The following is a 16346-nucleotide window of genomic DNA, read 5'->3' on the forward strand; positions in this document are numbered from 1 at the left end:
TGTGAGTAAATTACTAAACATATCTGTTTTTGTTTCGTGTGTCCATACCTTATCCCCCCTTACTCTATTCCACATTTAGCTCTTCCACTGTTCCCCCTCACAACCATCCCACCTGTTGCTGCTACAGGAACCCCCGGCACTTTATCACCATCTTAATTAACTCGTGCAGGTGTATTAGACTGCATGGAGGGGGGTTGGAGGCGAAAACGTGGGTGCAGGGTAGGAAGTATACGGATATGGAATGGATATGTATGGTGGAGGAGAGAAATCTTCAGCACCATTATCATCAGCATCATAATAATCCTTGGGAGAGAATTCATTATCAGTATCGTTATTCTAACTCTCTTCCAAACAAAAGCATACACTGGCAAATAAAACATGGTGCTGGGTGAAAGAAATGAAGTACGGATCTCTTATGTAATGTAGCAAAATATCAGAAAGGAACCATCGTAATGCAATGGAAAACACTTTGCAGAATGAACATTATACGGTTTAAATTTCTTGCTCCCAGAGGCCGAGTCCAGCATTCATGGGAATATAGCCATTGTTGGCCAAAGATTTGTGAAGTGGCAGAAGACACCTAAGGAAGACATGTGAAACGGACTTATTGAAATGTCTACCACAGCATGATTAGAAAGTCTGCGGTCAAATACTCACGATGAGAGGGAGGCATGTAACTACTCATACCACGGTTATCTGGAGAAGGAATACTTGTATAAACGATTTAGTCGCCGTGAAGTGGTAATTTGGTTGATGCCATTTACCTGAATTTCTGCAAATGGTGAGCAGAAATTATTAAGGTGTGTACACATAAAGGCAACAGACACTATTCTTTCATCAGTATGTGACCTTTAGTAATGGAAGTTGCATCCAGGTTCACAATTGTACTGCTGGATAAAATAGGACAAAGGAGAACTAATTTCGCACCCAAACATACAGTATTACACTCCCAGTCCACAGAGTTCATCCAACCTGAGCTGTAACCACTTAGCACTTAACAGCGACTCTCTTTGATGATACAAGAGTGTCTTCAACGTTTGTCTGAATTAGAGTCATCTCCGAAGTACACTTGCCCAAATGAGAGCTGTTTCTGAACAGCTACCATCACTGCAACAGCAGCTACCAATACAACCATCATCATCACAGCTACCAGCAACACCACCACGAACATCACAGACACTACCACCAGCACCATCACAAATTCCACAACCACTATAACCACCACCATCATCATCATCATGGCTACCACCACCAACATCATAACAGCTACCACCACCAAAATAACAGACCCCACCACCATCATCTTCACAGATGCCACCACCATCACTAAAACCACACCTACCATTTTCTGCCGGAAAAAAAAAAAAAATTGTCTGTTCGTACAACCACCAGTGAAGTAATAGATGTCGGACTGGACATGGATGATCTCTCTCTCTCTCTCTCTCTCTCTCTCTCTCTTATACACACACACACACACACACACACACACACACACACACACACACACACACACACACACACACACACACACACACACACACACACACACACAAAGTCGCATGAAACTCCACGGAAGTGCCCCTTCACCTCTTCCACTGACGAATATTACAACTATTGTACAATAGGGACAGTTATTAGGACGCAAAACACCCCTTCAAAACTTTTCAGTTAACATCAAATTGAAACTGGCCCCTCTAGGACCCATTTCGAACCATCCTGCCAAGTTTCATCAAAATAATTTTCTCTAGTTTTGGCTGCACTACACACACACACACACACACACACACACACACACACACACACACACACACACACACACACACACACACACACACACACACACACACACACACACACACACACACACACACACACACACACACACACACAGGATGAGAGTATATTAGATACGAGTACATCATCTACTTCTCACATGTCTTCTTTCTGATTTGCCCCTCTTCCGATAATAGTGTTCATCCTTAAAGCACCTAGTCCTCGTCATTTCCGGGCTCGTCCACTTTCCATTTTTGTTTTTTCCCCTCCCCGACCCTTCTTCTCCTAATCTCTGATGAGTGGCACCCACGCTTAAAAGTTTATAATCGCATTAACGAGACAGTCGCTTACGTTCCGTCCCTTCCTCCCTCCTTTAGTCATCCTCTCCTTTGCCTCCCTTCTACTCTCCTCCAGCCTTACTTCTTTGCCAAGCTCCTGCCGACTTCCATTGTCATTAAAATGAAGTTGCACTCATTGGTTTGTGTGTTTCTTTGCTGCTTAGTTTGTGTGTGTGTGCCGTATTTTATGATCTATTCTTTTTTTTTTTTTTCACTGGATGATTCTGTTTAGCTGAGGGGAGAGTTTTTGAACTGGAAATATAATATGCAGTATATCCTCTGCTTCAGTGCATACCCACTTTCACCATCACCATTACAGCCCAACTAGAAGAGCAAATGAAGCCTTAGAGTTATGTTTATAAACTACACGAGGGTCATTAAGACAATCTCTATTTTCTGAGTCACAATCGTCCCTTCATGTAGCCAGTTTACGTTCAGATCCCCACCTACAGTATACTCGTGGATGACAAGAGAGGAACAAACCGCATCGAACTGTCTTACTAAAAAGAGTTATACTATCTATCTATCTATCTATTGCCAGACGCCTCAATCCCGTTTGGGGTGGCCACAAACAAATCGCCTCCAAGTCTCCCTGTCCCCCGCCATTTCACTCCCCTGCTCCCAACTCACACTCCCCTCTCTCATATACCTCTCCACCCCATCTCTCCATCTCATCCTCGGCCTCCCCCTCCCTCTTTCCCCCTCCACCTCACTCACATACACTCTCTTCGTCAGTCTTTCACCCTCCATCCTCTCCACATGGCCAAACCACCTCAGTGTGTTCCTCATAACGCTTCCTATCTCATCCACATCAACAAGACAAAGCTCCTTTATATCCTTTATATCCAGATATTAAGATACAGTACTGATCTTCTAATACTGGAGATTGACACCTTCCTGAGGTGGCACCGATGTAACCGAACAGTTCTGCTACTTAATTATACAAACGTTTCTGACCCCCGAATGGAAGATCGTGGACTGCAGAAGGTCGTCATTAGTCTGCAGTTCAAGTTGACGTTCAGAAAAGCTGTGGCAGCAACAACAGCAACACCCTACTCTTTTTCACACCCACCTTCACCATCACCAGTATCGCCTTCATCATTAGACTAACGTTACATTTGCGTCTCAGGTGTCCGACAACAATTAAGACGGTGTAGTATTTTTTCTCTTCATCCACCCTCTAAGGACTACCGAGAGGTGTACTGAGAGGAACATGATCCCTGTCATCCAAAACTCACCCTGTCTTTAACACGACTCTCTCTTGCTCATTATCACCCTTGTTTTTCTACTCTGCTTCATCTCGAGCACTTTATCCCATCACCACTTATTTGCTTCTTATCCACGTTTGCATTATCTCTGCTATTTTGTCTACAGTACCTTATTTCTTTTCTTCTATTTTTCATTGCTTATGAATTGCTAAGTCACTTCCTTTCTCATTATCCCTACAGCTTCTCTGCTCTGCCTCATTTTCGTCATTTGTCCCTTTGCCAGTGTATTGCTTCTTCTCCGGTATTTTTCCATTATCCACTTTTAATTTTTCTGCAGTCTCTAATTTCTTTCCATTTATATTCTTTCCCTCATGGATTGCTAAGGCTTATCCTACTTCATTCTTTCTCTTGCCTTTCATACTCTACTTCGTCTCTCTCTCTCTCTCTCTCTCTCTCTCTCTCTCTCTCTCTCTCTCGTCGTCATTAAGATACTGCCTCTTTTTCTCAATATCCGTCTTATATCCTCTGTGCCTATTTATCTATCTCTCGAAAATCCCATGTTATCTAGTTCCTACTTCTCTCCTTTCCTCATTATACTCTTACGCTGCGAGCAGAGTGGAAGAAGAGTTCTGGGCAAATGTGGAAACGAGCATGGAAAAGTCTGAGAGGAGTGATATAGTGTTTTTGACTGGAGATATGAATGGAAAAGCGGGGAATGTGAAAGTGGATGGAGTAGTTGGTGAGTGGGGTGTGCCTGCAGAAGTGGATAAGAATGGTAGTGCTTTAGTGGACATTAGTGCGGTGAGGGGTCGCTGATAGCCAATGCACTCTTCAGGCACAAAATGATCCACAGGTTTACTTGGCGAGTGATGAGAAGGGTGGGTGGTGAACTGAATTAACAGAAGGCAATGACTGATTATGTGTGTGTGAATGAGATAATGAGAAGGTATGTAGTGGATGACAGAGCATATAGACGTTGAGGGAGTGGACTTTCTGATCACCAGTTGGTGGTGGTGAAGTCAAGGAACAAATGCGATGGATGAATAGAAGGGGAGAAGGGCAAGAGGAAGTAGTCCATACAAGGAGGGTAGAAAGGTTAGAAGAGCAAGAGGAAGTAGTCCATACGAGGACGATAGAAAGGTTGCAAGAGGATGAAAAAAAGGCAGAACATAAGAGACAAGTGGAGGAGCGATTGCGTAAATCTGATCCGGAGCAGATGGGGAAGGTGGAGAGTGTGTGCAAGATATTCACAGAAGATATCTGTGCACCAAGAGAGAGTGTGAGTGGGGTGAAGAGAAGACGAAAGAAGATTCAAGCAACAGCATGGTGATATGATGAGGTGAGACAAGTTGTGTCGCAAAAGAGAAAAGCATATAGTGAATAGATGAAAAGCTGATGCATGGAGGAAGTTGAGAGAAGGAAGTGAATTTATATGTAGTGAGGGAGAGAAAGGTGAAAAGATTAGGGAAAGAGAGCAAGAAGAGAGTGGATGAAGAATTCGGAAGGAATTTGAGTATAAAGTGGAGGGAATGTATGATAATGTTCTGGAAGAAGGAAAAGAGAGTTAGACAGGGTGATAAAGAAGGTAGGAGGGAAATGAAAGATGAGAATGGTAGATTCATAGTGGAGGAGGAAGAAAAAGTGAGCAGATAGAGAGAACGCTTTCAGGAATTGTTAAAGATAGAGAATGAAGGTACAGTGAGTTTAAGTGGTTGGGGAATGGCTGGAAGAAGCAGGGAGATGAGAAGGGGGGAAGAGATCAGTATAGGATGGAAGTCGTGAAAGCAATGAGGAGAGTCAAAATGGGAAAAACCCCAGGCATAAATGGAGTGTGTGGTGAAATGCTGAAGCACGGGGTAGAGATAGCAGTAGACTGGAAATGGAAGATATGCAGACTCTCCTGGGAGGAGGGCAGAGGCCCAGAGGATTTAAAATCAGGTTTAATTCTTCCCCAGTGCAGAGGACAGGTGGAAAAGAAGTGTGTGGTAATGACAGGTGCGTTTGTCTTTTTAGTGTAACAGGAAAAGTATGTGGTTGGATATTTATTGACAGAGTTAAGGAAATAACAAAGGAAGTCGCTGGAGAAAAACGGGGACGTTTTTAGGAAGGAAAGAGATTGTGTAGATCAGATATTCATCCTATGGTTTTTACTAGAAACGTTTCTAGAGAAGAGTAGCAAGTTGGATGCGGTCTTCAAGGATTTGGATAAAGCATATGACAGAGTGGATAGAAAAGGATTCTGGAAAATATGAAGAACATATATATATATATATATATATATATATATATATATATATATATATATATATATATATATATATATATATATATATATATATATATATATATATATACATATATATATATATACATATATATATATATATATATATATATATATATATATATATATATATATATATATATATATATATATATATACACACACACACACAGAGTAAATGGGACGCTGCTTAATGCCGTGAAGAGTATGTATGAGGGCGTTGAGGCTGCAATTGTTGTGGATGGTAATTTACGTGAATATTTCTATCTGAATGTTAGATTTAAACAGGGATGTGTCATGCCTCCATGGTTATTCAGTCTGTATATGGATGGAGTTATAGAAGAGATACAAGGTAGGTGATTGGATGTTGGAGCAGCCATTATGAGAGAGGACAGTGTATGGAAATTTCGTGTCATACTGATTGCAGATGATACTAAATTAAGTGAACACGAAGTGGAACTGTAAGGCTTGATGAATGAGTTTGGGAGAGTGTGTATGAAACGGAACCTAAAGGTGAATGTAGGAAAGAGATAAGTTGGGGTCTTCGAGAGAAATGAAGTCACTGAATGTACAGTGAGGTTGGATGATGAGGAAATGGAAAATGTGAGTGCAGTTAAGTACTAGGGTAGTGTGATGAATACGGATGGAAGTTTAGAAGATGAAGTGCTTGAAAGGGTACAACAAGGAAGGAAAGTTGCTGGTTCTTTGAAAAGAGTGATAAGAAATAGGGTTGTGATGGAAGTAAAAATGTTGCTGCATGACAGTACTGTAATACCTACTCAAACGTATGGAAGAAAAGCCTGGACCTTGTTGGAAGGACACAAGTCTAGTGTGAGAGCAGTGGAAATGAGTCATTTGAGAGGGGCATATGGAGTTACATAGAGAGAGATTGACAAATGAGAAAGTGAAGGAGCATTGTGATATGAATGTGGATTTGATAAAAAGCGTTAGGAGATATATACTGAGGTGGTTTGGCCATGTGGAGAGGATAGAGAGTGAGAGACTAACTAGAAGTGTATGTGTGTGAGGTGGATGGTGGGAAGAGGTAGGGGGAGACCGAGGACGAATTGGAAGGATGGAGTGCAGAGGTATATGAGAAAGGGGTGTGTGAGCTGGGGCGAGGGCAACGAAATTAAGAGGGACAGGGCGACATGGAGCCGATTTGTTTGCGGCCACCTCTTACGAGATTGGGGCGTCTGGCTGTAGACAGATCGATAGACGTTTTTCTAAACACCCTTACGTCCATCCCCTCTTTCCCTCGCCAGTCGATTGTTGCTTCTCCTCCATTCTCATTATCCATTTTACTTTCTCGACCATGCATTATCTTCGTTCCTCATTTCTTTCACCAAAAGGCTCCTACATTTGCCCCTTTCCCTCAGTTCTTCTCCAAATCCGTACATCATGGTACTCTTTCCCGTTTGAATGTATTTCGCCCCTAATGAAATACAATATCTCTCCCATCCTCATTACATAACATACCTTCTCTACTGTGTTTTCTATTAATTACGCCCACACTCACAAAGCAAAGACGGGTGTAATGTTTTGATCGGCGCGCGCGTGTGCGTGTCTGTGTATGTGTGTGTGTGTGTGTGTGTGTGTGTGTGTGTGTGTGTGTGTGTGTGCATAACGTATATAAATCCGCTAGTTTGATAAGTTTCGCCTAAAAACTTAAATCATCTGGAGGTTGCATATTTTTTGGAGTTGTAAAACAGACCCTTGCAGATATATCACTAGCCCAAGTAGCTATAAACTGGCGTGATAGATCTGTTGAGTAAGTGTATATCTCTTGAAACGGGTGAATGTATGATAAAACGAGAGAGAGAGAGAGAGAGAGAGAGAGGGGGGGGGGGAGTACACTTACACCTTAATTTCCTACCAGGTTTTATTAGTTTTTTTTTTTCTTTAGCTAGTTTTGAATCCTATATGTCCATATCCTGCTTATGACAGAAAAAATAAATAAAAAATGCATGGTATTAAAGAAGTTAAAGAGAAGCTGAAGAGGAAAGAAAAAAAAAAAAAAACTGTGGACCTTCATTTTTATTCTGATTTTCTTTTATCAGAAAAAAATTAAGCATGTTTGTAGACTCAGGCACATTTTATGCATGGAAAAAAGTATGGCACGTGAATAATTTATCGGTCCGAGAATAAGGGAAAAGCGTTTGAGAATGCGTGAGTTGGAGAAAATATGTGAGACGAGGAAAATGAACGACTGAGAAAGCATATGTGGGAAAAATCTGAGACTGAAAATATGGTACAGGGAAAACGAGAGGGAAAATATGAGAGAGAAAATGTGAAAGGGAAATTGTGGAAGGTAATGTGAGAAGGAAAGTGCAAGTGATGGATAATAAAAGATGGAAATTTTGAAAAATGGAAGGAAAAGTAAGAGAGAGAACATTTGGAAGTGGGATTATGAGAGGAAAAAGTGAGAGGGAGAAAATGAGAGTGGAACGAGTGACAAGGTGAAAGCCTGAAAGTGATTAAGAAGAAAGAAGAAAAGTATTAAATATGAGACGTACAAGGAAAGTGAGTGAGAAGAAAAGCATATCATACAAGGTAAATACAGCTATGTGAAAGGGAAATGTATCAACATCAGAAAACCTGTACGGAGGAAAAATATAGGTTGGGAGAGGAAAAGTATAAGAGACGAAACACCAAAAATATAAGACAGGAAAATATAAAAGAAGAAACATTGATTGTGTGAGGCTGGAAAATAAAACTTATATTTTTGCGTAAGGCGCCAAGCAGTAAGAGTGAGGGAGGAAAAAGCGTTGGATATTCCACAAGTTTGGACATTCATTAGTCATTCTTTTTCCGTCCCTGTGAAATTTCGAGAAAATCTTGGACACTCCATTAGGGGAGGAGGAAAGCTTTTAACGAGGGTCCGATTGCTGAACTTCAATGCAAGGGATGGTGCTGGAGAGGGATGCCTTCACGTGGTGGCATTTATGTAATTTGGCGGCTCCACAGCTCGGTTATGCAAATGTCCCTCAGCTCCCTCCCTATCCCACGAATGGAGGATGGTGGACTGCAGAAGGGTAATTCCAGCTGGCAGCCCACAGGATTCAAATTTCAGATGAACCTAAATACGGATATGGAAAACGCACTGCTACCTTCAGTTCATATTGTGTTTATACCTTACCATCGTTTTATGTCACCAGCCTTCCATCGAAATACATGCCTCGCCCGGAACGGTGTCCAACGAGGTATCGTTTTTGATCGTGTTTGTTTGTTTGTTTGTTTGTTAGCAACATTACGGAAGAGCGGCAGAATGAAATTGCATGAAACTTTCAAGATAGGTGGACACTGGTCTCAAAAGAAAGTGACTAAAATTTGGAGTTAATCGAGTGACCCTGAAAGGTCAAAATCAAGGTCATCGATTTTCAGAGGGCTGTAATCTGAAACCGGTGGAAAATATGTTTACTATTATCACCATACAGGACCTTCCATATGTGCATTCATATGGCACTAAAATCTTTGGCCTTGAGTGAACTTGAAAGGTCAAACTCAAGGTCACGGATAATCAGAGGGCTATAACTCGAAACTGGTTGCAGACAGATATTTACTATTAACAACATATAGGAAGTCATACATGGGCCTGTAATTGGTTTCATGACCTTTGACCTAAAGTGACAGTGGAAATTCAAATTCAAGATCAGGGATATTCAGGAGGCCATAAATCAAAACTGGTTGAAGATGGATATTTACTATTATCAAAATATAGGAAATCCCATATGGGTTTTTAATTGGTACCATGACCTTTGACTTTAAGTGAACTTTAAAAGGTACAACTCAAGGTCACGGATATTCAGGGGGCTATAACTCAAAACTGGTTGTAGATATAGAGATATTTACTATTATCAAGGTATAGCAAGTCTCAAATGGGTTTTCATTTGGCACAGTGACCTTTGACCTTGAGTGGTCGGGCGAGGTTTGTTGTGTCAGGCACCACTTGTTATCTACTGCACTCATTACCAGTTTAAAAAGCAAGTATTTTTACGTATGGATGTGTGCTCAGTGAAGAGCTGCTTGTTGTATATTATCCGCACCTTTACATAATCTCGTTTTCTACACACTTTTCTTGAGAAAAAAGTTATATTTATATTAACGCTGAAGGCAATGACCGCTGACTTGTGTTTAGAACGCATTCTTTTTCTTCAAACAACACCCATTGCTCAAGAAATCAGCTACTTCAGTGAGAGTAACTTCCCCCCCGCCTTCTCTCTCTCTCTCTCTCTCTCTCTCTCTCTCTCTCTCTCTCTCTCTCTCTACCAGCACTCTACCATTATTACTTTCCACCCGTCAGTTATCGCGCCTATCCCTCTTTCTTGGTCCCCTTCCAAAACTATTTTGTTTTTTACATTTCCTAGAATTTAGATTCCTCCCCTCTTCTCAACATACTCGTACAGCTCTCTCTTCCATTATTCCATATCCTTGTGTTTCTAGTTCAGTCACTATTAACTTGTTCCTTTTTTTGTACTTCCTTGCACCTTACTCAGCCACACTATTTCATTCAATTACTTTCTCTGATTATGCTAAGATTACATTTTCACTCAGACATCTATACCAGCTTATTATATTACAAAAACGATTACATTAAAATGAGAGTATGAGTTGGAACAGAAAGTCTTTATTTTAATACACAGTGAAACTCAGTATCCAAGTGATCCCCTGGCTGCAGCTGCATCAACATTGGAGGAGAAAATGTACATTAAAGTAAGTGGGTGACAATAGAGAATCCATACCCGTACCATTAACGATGTTTTGGAATTTCTGGCTAACAGATTGCCGGAATGTGATCTTGATCTGGGTATGCCAGCTGTTTCATAGAACCTGTAAAATTATGTGTGACTTCGAATGCTTTTTCATTCAACAACAACTTCTACAAGCAACGTTTTGGTATGGGTATGTGTTATCCATTGTCACTCATTTTAAACAGTTCAAATATGGAGTATTACGAAACAGAACTACTCCCCCTCATCTCATTTGGATTCGTTATGTTGATGACGTATTTTCATTTTGGCCTTCAGCACTTGATACTTTTGGTGAGCTACTTACACCAAGATAATCTTGCTTCCTCCATTAGATTTAAAGTTGAGTGGGAGAACGGGGGTGTTCTTCATTTTCTTGATGTACTGGTGGTGAAGAAAAATCATTCGCTTAGCTTTAAGGTGTATAGGAAACCAACCAGTTGTAACTTGTTCATTATTTTTCGTATCATCAGTCTGTCCGTTATCTCATCAATGTTTCTTAGAGCCCTTCGAAACCAGAACATATACTAGCGTAAAATAACTTCATTTGGGAAATCTTTAAAAGCCCAAGGCTTCCCACATGGATCATAAAAAAAGCTTACTTTAAACTTAGGTAATGTTACTACGTACCTAAAAACCCCACCACAGAAAAGAAAAGCTCTCTCATTTTGCCTTTTGTTGCAGATTTGAATATGTTTAACTCAACTGGTTACGATGGTGATGTAAATATTGCCTATAAGTATACCTCCACCATCGAATCAATGATAGAAAATAACAAATGTTCAACATATTCAGAAGCAGACATATACAAAATTCCTTGCAAAGACTGTGAACTAGTTTACATAGGTGAAACAGGTCGAAGTTTGGAATCACGGATCAAGGAACACAAATATGCCATAAAAACATGTAATTTGAATATTGCAATATTTAATCATTTTTTGTGAAGCCAACCACAGAATTGACTGGCAAGGTAGCCATGTGCTGTATAAAAGTCATGACTTTCGGAAAAGAAAGATTATTGAAGCTATGTGTATCCAAAAATACTTGAATTTCAACCTCAGTGAAGGCATGTACAAGCTAGATCCTATTATGAGGTCCTTGGTGGATTTGACCCTTCCCGCACCGACACACGTGAGGTCAGACAGGAATTACACCTGACCTGTCTGATAGTGTCCCCACTTTCCCTCTTGGGGGATTCCCCGCTTACAATCCACCCCACCCCACCCCACCTCACCTCTTCCCCACCTTCCTACACGCACACGCATAAAAAGGAGCCCTTGTATTGTCAACATGTAATTTCATCTCCGTATTTTGAACTGAAGATAGTGGCAGTGTCCGCCGAAACTAGTAAATGTATTCTCCGTCTACAAGTGTGGGTTTTATTCACCGTCTTTGATCATCATGCCAAAGTGATTTATCCAGCCACTCACTATGATCTCTACATCACCACTCGCCCTTACTCTCGCCGCGTTTACCACATGTACTGTACCTGCTGCTACCCTTGTTCTTTGCTGTCTACTCACGCAATGACATTTTCAGTTGCTTAGTGTTGGCACCCTCCACTCGAATCACACCTACTTACAGAATACACACACACACACACACACACACACACACACACACACACATTAATATATCTATCTATCCATCTACATAATATCATTATTATCATCATCATCAGCAGCAGCAGCAGCAGCAGTAGCCATTGCAAGCCCACTGCTGAACAAAGGCCTCCGCCAACCTTCTCCACAAATTCCTTGACTGAGCCAATTTCTGCCACGTTTTCCCTGCAAACTTCTCTACCTCACCTCTTCACCTCCTGTCTGGCCTTCTTCTGCTACACTTACAAGCTCTTGGCGTCCAGTCAGCCAGTCTCTTGCTCCATCGGTTATCCCTCATTCTTGCTGCATGACCTGCCCACCTTCATTTCTTTTCTTCTGTAACTTCAGTAATGCCTTTGACTTCGGTCTGCTCTCTCACCCAAGTTGATCTTTTCCCGTCTGTTAAAGATATTCCCAACACTGACCTGTCCATTGCTCTTTGAGAACGGATTACTTGATTATCAATTGATTTTGTCAGATTCCAGGTCTCACAACCTACGTCGCAGCTGGAATTATGTATTCGTTATATACTTTTCGTTTCATACATATTGGCAAACTACTTTTCATTATGTCTTCGTTTTTACCGAAAGCTTTCCATCCAATTTTAGTACATTTTTATTTCGCTATCATGGTCTTTTATTAGTATCAGTATTTGTCCCAAGTAATTGTACTCCTCGACTTTTTCACGAATTTCTTCAATTATTCTGATGACGCCCTTTGGTGTATTTGATTAAACATTAGTTTTACTCCGGTTCTTTTTTAGCCCTACTTTGAAGGTTTCTCTGTTCATGTCATTTAATATTTCTTGCGATGTCTCTGCTGTTATTTGAGATAAGGACAATGTCATCTGCAAATCTCTCTTTTTTTTTTCTTTTTTTTTATACGAGGCCAGTTGCCCTCAATATTGTCGTCTCAAAAAAAGAAAAAAAAAGAAAAACAAGATAACAGAGAACAAAATTCAAGATCCGCTTGCTTTTCTCCATCTATGTTTACTCCTTTGTTTTCCCAGTCTAGGTTTCTGAAATACTTCCAAGGCGTGCTGTAAATAATTTTGTTGAAACTGTATCTTCCTGACTGACGCCCTTCTCAGTCTTAACTTTTTCGCGAGTCCTTATGCAATTTAACGGTAGCAGTTTCCTCTTTATGTATGGTTCAAGCAGTTTTACAATGATCTCATTTACTTCTTGTCGTCGCAATGAGTTTATAATTGCAGTGTGTTCCACTGAGGCGAAAGCCTATTCGTAATAAACAAAACCTAAGCATAATGATTTACTATATTCCGAAGATTTCTCAATTAGTTGTTCCTTTTTGTGTAGATGATTAGTATTCGAATACCTGCTTCGGAATCCTGCCTGTTCACAAGGTTGATTTTCTTCCAAATTTGTTGTTATTCTGTTCATAAGGACTTTCCTGAAGAGTCTGTAAATAACTGATATTAAGCTAATAAGATCTGACACTGACTATGAAAGCATATAAGTAAGCACGCATGTACAATAGTGACCAAGAGATCGAGTTGTCGTGTGTTCAAGCAGTACTGCTCTAATTTTATCCAAACTTTGTTTAGGGTTGCGAGTAAACAAACGAGCTGACATTTTTTTTTTTTTTTTTTTTTTCAGAACATTAGGTCAAAGGTGAAGACCACAGAGTAAAGCTAACTTAAACAGTTTTGTTCCTGTATATAGCTTAATTGATGGAAAAAATGAGGATATGGCAAGAACGAAGGGAATCGACTTGCAGAAAAGTCAATTAAAGGTCATAGTCATTGGCCAAGGTTAAAGTTCGTCCCGTGTGTGTCTGTGTGCAAGCAAAATAATAAAATATTTTACTCTTCACTTACTTGAACTAACTTTGATGGAATGGTTAAGGATTAGTCAAGGGTTTGCCCTATTGTTTTTTAGAAAAAAAAAAAATCAAAGATCAAGGTCACATGGGATGGTCAGCTTAAATAGTTTGTATGAAAGTGAGACCAAATTCGATGGAGGGATTCAGAGCAAGTCAAGGCCGAAAGGATTTGATTTTACGAAAATCAGTAAAATGTCAATATCACAGGCCAGAGTCCAAGTTTGTCAGCAACAGTTATGCTTGCCTACACTAATTTTTTGGTACTTGTAACTATCGACAATAAAAAGAAAATCATCTTCATTTATATGAGAGGAAGATGCCTTGCAGGTCTTTATTTTCTTATTACCATTTCCCATCATCTTAACTCCCATCATAACTCCAACTTAGCTTCCCCGTGCCCCCTCCCCCTCCCTTCTATTGACAATCCTAATAATCCCCCCCCCCTTTACCTTTCCTGATACTCTCTTTCTCTTAACCCCTCTGAAACTCTTCCCCCTGACCCCCTTGATACCTGCTGTCCTTCTTCCTCCTGATACCCTCTCCTTCCTGACACTCCGCCTCCTCCCCCACTCAGATTTGACACTCCCGATCCTCCTTCAATCCATTCCTTGTTCTCCCATCGCCTCCTTCCCCAACTCCTTCCTTGTACTCCAGTCCCCTTTTCTCTCTCCTCTATCCCATCCCGCTCAGAATCTCCAGTGTTTAATCTGCTTCCAAGAGATTGGGTGTGCTAAGCCGACTCCGCTCTTTCTTTACCCCTGCGCAATTGTTGACTCTATACAGGGGTTTTATCCGCCCCTGTGTGGAGTACAACTCTCATGTGTGGGGAGGCTCCCCTCATACAGCTCTTCTCAATAGGGTGGAGTCAAAGGCTTTTCGTCTCATTAACTCTCCTCCTCTTACTGACTCCCTTCAACCTCTGTCTCTTCGCCGCACTGTTGCATCTTTATCTCTTTTCTATCGCTACCTTAATGGTCACTGCTCCTCTGAACTGTCTGCTTGCATTCCTCCACCTCTACGACGGGCGCGTAGCACCCGTCTGGCAGCAGACTCTCATCCTTTTTCTGTCCAACTCTCTAATGCAAGAATTAACCGTTACTCCCAGTCTTTCATTTATGCAACAGGTCAACTCTGGAACTGTCTCCCTCTGTCTGTATTTCCTGCTGCCTATGATCTCCAGTCTTTCAAACGCAGTGTGTCCAGGCATCTCAAAATGATCGGATCTTGAATTTGGCTCTCTATTGTATTTTGTTTTTCTCTTGGAGGGAACTGTTACTGCGGGCTCATGGCCTTTGGTTCCTTCTTCCTCGCATAAAAAAAAAAAAAACCTATCCAGTGACGTGTTTTATTGTTTTTATTGTTGCTGCTTCTTGAGGATCTTATCTAGCTTTCGGGAGACTTCTTGTAGTGAAGAGGTAAATCATCGCTATACATACCTAATCTCTACAGCTCGTAAAGTCTCTCCAAAGCAGAAACAGGATATCCCAGGATACCTGGAATAAATTATAAAAAGCACGTCCACACTGCAGCTGTTATTAATCACAGCTCAAAAAACGAAACCGCTGACGCGTCCCTTCCCATATTTTATGAAAAATTTTAATTGTATTATCGTTCATGGAATAGCGGATGGCTTTTGCTTGCTGGTAATTATCGCCGTGGGCATTTGGCTAATACCGGATACCTGTTGTTTTCATTAATCCGCGCCGTTACTGGTATCTGGGTTGATAGCGTTTGTGGGTAAGTGGTGGTGATGATAATGGTGGTAGTGGTGATGATGGTATTGTGGTGGCGTGTTGGTGGTGGTGGTGGTGGTGGTGATGATGATGGTGGTGGTATTGTGGTATCTTAGTGGTGGTGGTGATTGTGGTATTGTGGTGGCTTAGTGGTGTTGGTGATAGTGGTATTGTGGTGGTTTAGTGCTGGTAATGTCCTTGTTGTTAGTGTTGATAATGGCAGTGCTGTTATTGCTGATGGTAGCGATTTAAAGCTTGTGTTCGGCACTGATACTGATACCACTGTTGTTGTCAGACCCACCACAACACACATCGCCAAAAAACTATCCTATCGACTGATTAGCGCGTAACTGGAAATTCTAATGAGGTCTTTAATTACCACTACGGTAAATTTTTAGAAGTAACCAACGTTTTCTTTTATTATTTTTTTTATGGTTTCCAATGCAAAATACTGTGCTTTAATTAGTTTTGACCCTCATTTTTGGGGGAAAATCCCCCTTTTGGAATTTTGAGTAAGATTTCCAAAAGTGGGTTTATCCCCCAAAATCAAGATCAAGATTAATTAAAAATACACTATTTTGCATTAAACTAACCCAAACTAACCTAACCTAACCTAGGCCTGATCTAGAGCCTGACATAGACCGAATGCACACGCCTGCACCAGCCAATATGGCGCAACATTCATCCGTTACTGAGCGACAGCCTAACCTAAGTCACTATATGACTATCCCTACAAAATTTGCTCCCCCAACTGAAACTAGGCTTAAAGGGTAAGTCTTAGTTAGAATAGTTCAGGGACGTAATATAATGAAAATTGGT

This window comes from Coenobita brevimanus, chromosome 28 (genome assembly GCF_032717465.1).
Source record: "Coenobita brevimanus isolate Jiangsu-jjx chromosome 28, ASM3271746v2, whole genome shotgun sequence".
NCBI classification, from domain to species: Eukaryota; Metazoa; Arthropoda; class Malacostraca; order Decapoda; family Coenobitidae; genus Coenobita; species Coenobita brevimanus.